We start from the raw sequence: 11,496 nt of genomic DNA, 5'->3' as shown, positions 1-11,496 counted from the left end.
TTTAAGCTTTGACAGATGAATACAACGACTCAAACGAATGTTCGCAAACGAAAGCCAAAAACCGATTCCATTCAACTCCGTGTAGACTTTCGTTCCGAGCACACCGATACCAAAGCGAATCTAAGTTTGTTCCAAGCATCACGATGCGAATCCGATTCCATGACCTTTCGCTTCAACTCAATAGATCGAATCCTTAGCCAAACTGAATCCAATCACAGGTTCACTTTCTGTCCTCCCTTCTTTCGTTCCAAGCACAATCACACGAACCCAAGTCCGTTGATTATACCCCCAAAGCGAATCTCCAGAAAAATGAATCCAATCATAGACATACGAACCCAAGTTCGTTCTGAGCACACTGACCATCTGTAAGTTGCAAATCAAGGCAACCCCAAACCCAAGCACATGTTTGCTCGTGATACATAGTTAACACACATTCACATGTAAAGACTTTTCTGACCAATTTTGACTTGGCAATTGCGAACATAACACATCCCAGTTTAGTTCAATCTCCTTCATTCCAATCATCATTCTACTGACACGAATCCAATTACATTTGTTCCGATTGTTTTAATCCCCGATTACGAGACCCACTTGAGGATTGCGAACAGGTCTTCAAAGCAATTACGAATCGTTTTTGTTCCTGAACTCAAAATTTTGACTTTTTCGTTTGACCATCGACAAACACCAAACAAGTCTCTCAGATCAATTTCATTTCGATTTGTGTTCTGATTAACTCAACCCTTTGCTTTCAGATCAGATTCAAGATATTCCGATTCATCAATATCCTTCGGAACTACATAATTTTGACCACACTTTTGACTCGCAAGAACACCCTTACAAATGTGATTTCATTCCATTGAGTTCCTATCACGATTTCATTTGCTCGTATAATACAACATGTGAGTTTAATTAACCATTCGGAACCCAGTACATCACAAACACCAAATCATATTCTCAAATCGATTTACAGATCAAAGAAGTCGATATTGAGATCCGAAAAAAAAATATCAAACATTCGATCAATTAAGATAGAAAACTTGAATTCGATTATCGATCATGAGCAAATAAACTAGATTTCGATTTCAAAGCAAATCGTTGATCCAAGGAATTAAGTTGATACGATAAGAACAGAAGAACGATAAAAGGAACGGTAGTCAAAGCTTTTTGATTTGGGCCAAATATATGGCGGATGAACAGTTATCGGACAAAATCAATGGGCCAATAGGAATGAAATTGATCCATAAAAACAAACAATTGATTTTAACATAGCAATTGATCAAGATCGAGCATGAAACAAATCAGATTAAGGAAAATATCAGATGAACAGTAACTCGGAAATATAAGTCTCCATGAACAGTAACTTGCACAGATTTTTGATTCCAAATCGCCAAAACACAAATAATCTTCAATATATGTGCAGAAAATCATCAAATCAAGAACCGATACTTCAAAAATCAATAGATCTTCAAAGACCCGCTCTGATACCACTTGTTGGGATTAAAACCCTAATTGTGATTTGATGAACAAGATGCGGAAAATAAGAACAAACACAAATATGAAGATATGTCAAATGATCACTCGATTTATTCAATTATGAGGAACAGATTACACTTTAAGAATAAGTATCTAACTCTACAAGAAACCTCACAACGTGGCGGCTACATTTTGCCTCACTCTTAACCCTAATTATGAATAATACATGACTATTTATAGGGAAAAGAAAAGTCTTGGGCTTTTAACCTACACTTCATCAAGGGGGCCCATTGCCATCATCCATGGAGTACTTTGAAACCCTACACTAAGCACAATACTCTCTACACTTAAGTCCCACTATGTATTTCAGGTGTTAAGGATACAAATATAGCACCTTTTAATCAAGTATCATTCATGATAGTGATCCATGAGATGATCTTGATGCGGGTTAGTTCAATACCAGTTCTCTGACAAGTACCTATAAAACTTGGTTACAACCCATTGCCTACCTTCATCTAGTGAAAATCAACCAATCTAATTCATATTAGTCTTATTTATAATTGATCCCATAATTATAACCGACTATGAACTTTTAGAATAATAAGATTATTCATGGATTAAACATGTTAATATAGAACACAACAAGTACTGATGTTATGATCATATCCCAGTATATCAAAACATTATATAATAGTTTTTGGTACAATGTTCCAATATCCAAATCAAAATCCCATTTTCTAGAATAATAAAGTCTCACAGCTGAAGTGCGACCATTCATACTTAGCTTAAAAGAAGAACTTTATTATGGGTTCGATTAAACTTAATTTGTGTGAATTCTACGCATGATATCATCTCTATATTTGAATTTACTCTAGGTATAGTTAAATATCTTGGAGTAGATGATCGGTGTTCTTTTGTGACATAGAGTCTGTTAGCTCGATTAAGTATGCTCTCAAATTCACAAAGATTTCTATGTGATCCTTGAATGACAGAGCTCAACATAGTTTTTCAATGAACTCATTCATCCAATCATATTAGATTCAAACTTTTAAAGTAATGTACTCTTATTTTGTAGTATATTATGTCATTTTGTTTTGGTTGGACCTCATTCCAACAAAACTTACTCTTCATCCCTCAATGAAGTCATGATCCAATTATAATTCATAATTATATACATTTGTTTAGAAATCAGAATCTTATGTAGCTCTTTACATGAAAATTTTATTCTAAACTATATGTCTCATATACATTCTCTTAGTTCTTCCAAAGTAGTCTTAGAATGTTTCTATAGTCATCCGGTGACTTAACCATGTAATCAATTGGTGCATTATGATATGCTCATAGCATGATCATATACTAGGTCTTATGCATAATATGGTATAAAATGATGGATTCATTTGCCAAGTAAATCGAATATAAATCATTTTAACTAGTTCAAACCTATGAGTTAGGTCCTTTGAGGCTGGCTCAAACTTAGTGTCATGTGACAATGCTAAGGTTCCTCCAAAGGAATCTTCTATCTTGATCTCTTTTAAGATATTGTCAATATATGCAAAAGTATATAAAACTTTTAACATTCATTTTATGTATCTCTATAGATTTTACATTCCAAGAATGTATCTTGTCGTTCCTAAGTCTTTCATTTTAGAAACACATTTTGAGTCAAGGTGAAAAGGCCTGACATGGTTAGAATGTAATTTCTCATGATTCAGTATGTCTTATTCATACAAGATTAGGAATGTCACTATGCTCCCACTAGTTCTTAGTAGACAGACATGTTTTATTTATTTTGATATAAAATCATACCTTGTGGTTTTACATTAAAATGATGATTGCAACATTGAGATAGGGGTGTCGAACGGGTAAAATTTTCGTGTTTCGGGTAGAACGGATATTTCCTTAAGAAAATAATACCCGATACCCGACCTATATTGTAATTCGGGTTTTCGGGTTTCGGGTATTCGGGTTTGAGGTCGGGTCGGGTAATTATCGGGTATACCCGAAAATTTCTTAAATGACACTTATTGATATATATATATATATATATATATATATATATATATATATATATTTACATGTTGGTTGGTTTAATAAAGAATTGGGTAGGAAAATACTCCATACAATTAACAATTACATCTTTAATAACAATACAAATCATTATAATATGTTATGTACTTTTTTAATTCCATTACGTGCGATAGAGAGAAACTGAGAATTGTGATGATGGTTCAGGACTTCAGCTTCAACGTCGTATTCCCTTTGCAAGTTTGCGTCGACTGTCGAGCCGTCGTTCATAAGAAGGAAACGAGGGGTTTTGTTTTATTTGAAGTGTGCGTGCGTGACTGCATTGTATATTTGGTATTATTTAAAAAATGAATTCGGGTATTCGGGTATACCCGAAAATAAATATTCATACCTAAAACCCGACCTATATTATTATCGGGTTAACCTATTACCCGAATGTTCATACCCGTTACCCGTTCTACCCGACCCATTCTACTCGAATTCGGAACGGGTGGGGTGGGTAGAACGGGTTTCGGGTTTTTTCGACAGGCCTACATTGAGATGTTTGCTTTATATCCACAAGTGGATCTCAATATCTACACATTTTGTTAGGATAACATGGATTAAGAAAACCTCCTGGCTAATCTATATAGATATCTTCTAACAGATATCTATTAAGTAAAGCGGTCTTTATTGAAATTCATTTCTTATATCTCATATTAAGAATATGAATTTATAGTAAATGATATCCTTGTTGATCTAATCATAGCTACTTGTGAAAAAGGTTTGATCATAGTCAATGTCATGAGTATGATAAGGACCATAGTCAATGACATGCGTATATTACAAGTCTTGCTTTAAATGTGTATGATAATCCATTTAATGTATTCTATCTAGAAGAATCACTTACTCCATATAGCCTTGCTATAGAGAGGAAGTTCAATCAAGACCATGCTTGATTATTACACATGGAATACATCTCCTGTTCATGACTCTAAGTCATTAATCAAATTCAAGATCTGACGTAGCATCTTGGTATTTGATGGATTTGCTAGAAACCATCAATCAAAGCTCATCAATCAGAGATTCCACATTTCTCAAGTCATAGATGATTTTTACCACTAATGCAAACAATTTGTGTTTATGAATAGCTATTATCCAAGTTTAACAATCCCTTGTTAAAACTAGTGCCAACTACTACTACATCAGGTAATGGTTCTTGAGCTACTTCAAGTTCCATGTACCTCCCACTTGCTTTGTCATTAGAAGCTTGTTTTCTACAAACTCATCTATCAGAGGAATAAGAATACTTATTCTTGGTGGGGTTGCATATAATAATCTAAGCCACATTTAGAGTATTATACAAATATGTATCTAGTAGATTTTGGGTTCAAAAGCTTTAGTCCAACATAGGCTTTAAATCCATAAAACATTTAATAAGATAAGGACGGAGCCCTTCCATACAAAATCTTATAAAGAAAATGTTATATCTACTAGTTAGTTTGTGTTTGTACCTAAGGTACAAATGATAGTGTTTTAGGTGTTATCCCAAGGAAATAAAAGGAGGACATTTACAAGAGGTAGAAATGAAAATTCTTCCTCTCGTCCTCTCTCCTCTTTAGCCTCCAACTTGCTAGGGTTTAGGTGTGAGCCATTAGAGGCACGAGACTTCTGGTGCTTGCTTTCTAAAGCTATATCAAGAAGGTATCAATGTTTATCTACTACAATAAACATAAGGTATGTATTTTCTAATAACCCTTTGGTATTTTTCAAAGATAGCCTTGTAGTTGTAGGGTTCTTGATATTCAATAGTTGTTTGTAAATCATAGTGAGAACATAGATCCTTTAGGGTGCATGTGAACTTAGGCTTTATGTTTTTCCACCAAAAATAGATTTTTTGTAACATATAAAACCCATCGGTGGTATCAAAGCCATTGTTCTCTTTGATCTTGCACAAAGTTGAATAGATCAAAATTAGGGTTTATAGAAACTAAACCCTAAGAAGGCAAATTTCGAAATCTACATAGGGTTCTTGAAACCCTAGCCTCTACCCTAGTATTTTCGAAATCTACAAGGGTTTTAGAAACCCTAGTCTCCTCCCTATTTTCGATTACTTAGAGGGCAAGTTAGGGTTTCCTTATTTGATAATTATTGTTTTAATTAGTTAAAATAGATTAATTAAAAATTGGATAACCCCAATACCCTTATTTTTCAAAAATTTAGTAGGGATTGGATTATGATTAAATTTAAATTATTTGATTAATAGTTAATAGTAAATAATTATTTAATCCTCATGAGATTTAAATTAATTTAATTAATTGTTAATTAAAAGATAAAGATTAAATCTTAATTGGTTTAATTTTAAATTAAATTAAGTTTTATATTAATTTCGAAACGTTAAATGTAAACCTAGTATTTTAGAAAAAATTTAAAATACACCTTACATATATATATATATATATATATATATATATATATATATATATATATATATATATATATATACTATTAAAGGTTTAATATATTATATGTATAAGAAAAGTCAGTGAAATCGCTAGTATGACTCATTCACGAAACCATGCTATAAAGAGGGTATAAGGAAGCGGTCTATAGAATGGTCGTTGAATGGGTGTCCACTCTCACCCACCGCTCTCCTGTGTGGTGGAGGGTCGTTAGCCGAGCAAATTTGATAGGACATAATTTCATTAGTAAGTATAATGATATAATGTAACTAAACCGTTTTTAAAATCTCACTCTTAGTTACTTTAGGAAAAATGTGAAAAGTATGCTAATCCATGAAAAACAAACATCATGCTTTATATGTCGTTAGTGGAGCGTGTGTGGTTAACCGACACACTAATAGGGACTATAAAGAGATATGATGGACATCTTGAAAATTATAATTATTGATGGAGCGTGTGTGGTTAACCGGCACATCAATGTGAGATGGTAAATGACATCAAGGTTGTCAAGCGGGTTTGCATGGTTATTCACATCTCGTTTGTGATCCTCGGCATACCAGTCACAAAAGTGAGAGCATAATCTGAGATTAAACATGCCATTGATAAATGAATCACAACATATCTAAGAATTTCATAAGATTGAAATTGATAAAAACCTTACCTACCTAAAATAGATTTGAATTTGATTACGACATCAATCTTCAAAGTTTGAATCGAAAATAGGGATCCTATCCTTAATTTAAATTTACGGGTTAACAATTAAGGGTTAAAATCAACTAACTTGAATTCTCATTTTCTCTTATTTTTAAAATATCTTATGAAGATAGAAATGGTCTTCCTCATCCTTAAGGAAATAGTTTTCCTCAATCTTCTAGAGATGGTCTTCCAATTTCAAGTCATTGTGAAATTGTTTTCCCTTCCTTAGGAAATGATGGAACTAGACATCATCTTTCTTCCACCTCCTCATGTGACTCTCCCAACGTCATGTTTTCCTCAATTTGAAAGATACGAGATTACTCAATCCCTACTAGCATATAAAACATCAAGATGGAAACTTTGTATTTAAACATGTTCTGAAAAGAAATCATACATTGACAAGTTGGATAGATTAGGTGTCGTTTTCCCAAGGGAGAAATCCATTGATTTGTTTTTCCTCTTGCTTCCTAAGTCATATGGTTAGTTTGTTAAAAAGTTTCATATGAGGAATCTTGATGTGACCCTAATTGATTTGACCCAAATGTTGATTGTTGTTGAAGTAGAAATGCTTAAGAGCACATCTAAAGCAGAAATGCTTATTGGGTCTATTTCCAAGGCTTCCATGGACATTAACAATGGTGACAATGGTAGTCCAGAAAACATTTCTCTTCCCAATGGAAAGGGGTCATCCAAGATCAAACTGTTTGATCGTATGGTAAAGAGAAAGGTTAGTTATGGGATCGTTCCATGTGTTGACTCTAAAGAGTCCATTTGTTTTACTACCAATTGAAGGTACATTGGAAACAAAGTTGCCCAAAAAACCTGAAAGATCTTAGATATAGTAAAGTCAAGTCATGTGACACTACTTCAGGTACATCCATTATCTGACTCGATTGTTTTATAGGTTCCTATTCGTATACCCTTAATACATGATGTGATGATCACATTTTGATAATATTAAAGGAGTTTAGAGAAAGAAGGAAGCTTGATCAAGGTGAGATAAATTTGATAATGAGAAATGGACTTTAGTCACATGGTTCGAAGATCATAGTTTGGAGCTACTACTAAGGAGTTGGGATAATTTAATAGATTGCTATTAGGAGACGTCTAGAAACCTAGTTTTCATTTTATGTGTTGTAAGGACAAGTTCCAATTCGTTTATTTTCAATAAAAGTGAAATTTTGGTTTATCTGGTTGCCTTATTTACATTTCCTTGCAATGACATTTATGAAAGTGTTGGTAACATTTCTAATATTAGCAATATTAATTGTGGATTTGATTCTTAAGATATCGCTTGTGGTATTGTCATAATTGACCAAGTGAAAATAAATCTCATTACCAACTGGACAGATACCTGGTGTTGTACAAGTCGTATTGTATAGTATATGAGACTCTTGTTCATTGGAAAATTATGACTAATTCATTGGTCACATGTTTATATGAGTTTAGTGAAGGACTAATGGATCTAGTACATGTTGATATGGACACTTCGGATCCACCACAAAGGACGATAACTCTATTCGTCGTGATTTTCTGATGTTTCAGTAAATATGTTTTCTTTATAAGATTGAACAAAATTCTACTATTTTTGAAAAAGAATTTCAGAGAAAAGCAGAACGAATAGAAGAATCTATTAGGCAAAAAGATAAAAGATTCTCCATTCTGATAAGAAAGGAGAATACTTTAGTATCATGTTTTATGATCATCTTAATGATTGTTGAGCTATATCATAACCGAACCTTAAAGAACATCTTAGTGCAATTGTATGACTAAGAAGAGGAATCAGATATTGTTGAAATTGTTCAATCAAGAGATGAGTTATACTTCATTTCCAATCAAGTTTTAGAGTCATGCTCTAGTTACTACAAATCGTATCTTGAAACTCATTTCAAACTAAGAAGGTTGAAAACACCTTAAAATGTGTGGAGTAAAAATGCTTTTCTTACTCTAGCACATATAGAATTGGAGTTGTGATGTTTTTCGTAAATAGAGAAACAAAGGATAACCTGAGACCTATTCTATGAAGTGTTTTCTTGTTGAGAATCCACACGAGCTTTTGAATATTTGTTTTAGCCTGTCAAGGAATGTTCCTTGAGAGAAAACTCATTTGTCAAGAAGCCAGTTGGAGTCTTATTGATCTTGAGAGTTTCAGGAGTCAATTGACAATAAACCTTTTAGTTATCAATAGCACACACCTGAGGTTGGTAACCAGTCGTGTTTTATTGAGATATTCTTATATCTGTACACCTTCCAGTTGAGTTGGCAATGCTTATGAGTTCTATGTTTTCATTTAACTGCAAAAGAAAAAAGGCATATTGGTCGGTGAAAGTACATTGATCAATATGGATGAGCTGCTAACAACACGGAAGCACTAGTAAGCCCTTGTGCTACCAGAAGGCAAGAAATTTAGAATAAGCGAAGTTCAGTCCGTGAAAGGAAAGCTAAATTTGAATTTGGTTTTGTCCTAAACCTTGTCTTATTATTGTAGGTTGGAAATGATAGATTCACTTGGATAGGAACGTAGGTGGCAAAGTTTTCGCTCTAATTCATGAGACTAATTATGTGGAAACACTTTCACTCGCAAATTTTAAAGGATCTGATAAAGATCAATATGGATATTGCTTGTGTCAATTGCATTCTCAAATTCACGATATGATTACAGCATCCCTCTTCATATTTCGAATTGTGAGAAATGGCAAGGAGTTGTTTGAACTTTCAAAGAATTATATTTATAAGTCATGAAAGGGTTTAAACACACACATATGCTATCCAATAAAGGTGTATAAGCTTAAGAAGTCTAGTTAGAGACTTATCGAAGCATCGCGTAACAAAAATGTGTACTTCAGTAAGAAAGTCAAGAGTATTGATTTTTAGAAGTCCAGTTGATTTCTGGGTACATGTTAAAGCTAGCAGGAGCATAGTTGTTATGCTAGTATTGCATGTTGACAATATTGTTCGTAGGGAATTGTTTCGCTATGATAGACTTGAGGGAGAGGGAACTCATACTTTGTTTTGAATCTAAAGGAATAGATTGTATAGTTTAATAGAACTTAGTCATAGACATATGTGAATATCATGTTGAAATGGTTCAAAATAGGAAATTCCATATATGAAAATATTATAGCAAGAAACTGAATAGATATCGGATATAATGAATCGAGTCCCATATTCTTCGAATATAGGATCAATTACAGATGATATAATATTCACTTATTTTGGTTTTTTCAAATGCTCAGAGCATTTTGAGGAAAAGGACTAGAATTTTGTGTGACTAAAGTTGTTAAATAATTGTCAAGAACATTCTAAGGTTTACTGAAGATTGGTTACCTGTGGACAGTTTGAAGTATGGTATTATTTGGAAGGACCATAGTGACATGTTTTAGATTGAGATGATTCTTGATCTGAATTGATGGTCACATGAGAATGTTTCCATAGTGGGAGTTGATTATTAAATCTACATGTGAGTTTGAAACTTTAATGAAAGAGAAGTGTTCAAGGAGTATACCTTGAATCTGAACCTTCATTATCGAAGAATTGTTTCTAGTAACAAAGTTCTAATGGAACATTCTGTAATATTGTTGGCTCAGTCTCTATGACTTTGAAGCCTAGACATCACAGAAGGTTAATGCATGTAAGGTTAGAATTCCAATACATTTTAGACAGTGACAAAAAATTGGAATTGTGAAATGAGCATCATTGGAATAGTATCCTGTTGATCTGTTCACAAAGGAAGAACTATAGAGAGGCATAATATGCATGTCCATGGCATAACTGATGTTATTTAATTCAAGTGGTCAGTTGATTGCTCGAAACATTATACAATGAATAAAGTCGTAATTATTATGGTGATTAAGTAATAAAGATTATATATATTCAATAGGTTTGAGACCATAGTTAATTAGTTTATTATTGTGTTTCACTTTGCATGTTTTACTTTCTGAATAATTTGATTATTCGAAATTCCACAATCGCTCATACTTTTGGAAGTAAGTAGTGAATTAAGACTGTCATGAATTGAATTTTAGATTGTCTATAAGGATTATACATTACAATAAGATTTCTACAATGTTCATGAGTACTTAGAAATGGAGATTTTAAGTATTGGATAAACCCAAGCTCAGATAATTACTTCATTGATTTTATGACAAGTAATTGTGAAACGATAATATCTTATATTCTTGAAATGGAGATATATAAGTTGTAGCTTACAAGTCAGTTGTGCATTGGTGTTACATAAACGCATCAATAACGTGATGTTATAAAACGTAATGTCATGCATGATTTGGTGAGTAAAATGTACAAGCATATGAGTCGAAATTTATTCGTTCATTTTTCCCTAATGGAGAAAGCGATATCTTTGGGCCCCTCGATGATTTGATGTCGACATCTGAAGTGCTTGGCCAAGCCCGGACTGATCTGATGTGTTCAATTAGTAGTCTGAATTCATTCGTTATAAATCGGGAAAATCGAGAAATAGAATATTGGACTATGAGATTGATTCTAATCCATGTCTCATGTCCATACGATTATCTTGTAGAACGAAGGAATATTTGATCACTTATCTAAAGGACAAATATCTGATCGGATCAGAGTTCGACAGTTGCTTTGGAAAGCACCCTTTGCTGTTTAATTTAGAAGTTATACCTGTAATTTAGTTTTAGACTTATCCAAGAGGGAGATTGTTGGATTAGGTATCTAAGCCAATAACTAAATTAGTATAATGTTGAATTATTAGCAAAGTCCTTTTGGGTTGCCCTCAAACCTAGTAATTGACGGGAATGCTTTTTGAAGAGAGAGAGATAGATTTATTAATTTATTATGTAGTTAATAAATTAATTAGAAATCAAAATAAATAGTTTAT

Source organism: Lactuca virosa, chromosome 5 (genome assembly GCF_052849685.1).
Source record: "Lactuca virosa cultivar CGN04683 chromosome 5, Lactuca_virosa_CGN04683_v6, whole genome shotgun sequence".
Lineage (NCBI taxonomy): Eukaryota > Viridiplantae > Streptophyta > Magnoliopsida > Asterales > Asteraceae > Lactuca > Lactuca virosa.
Note: the sequence above shows the minus strand (reverse complement) of the source record.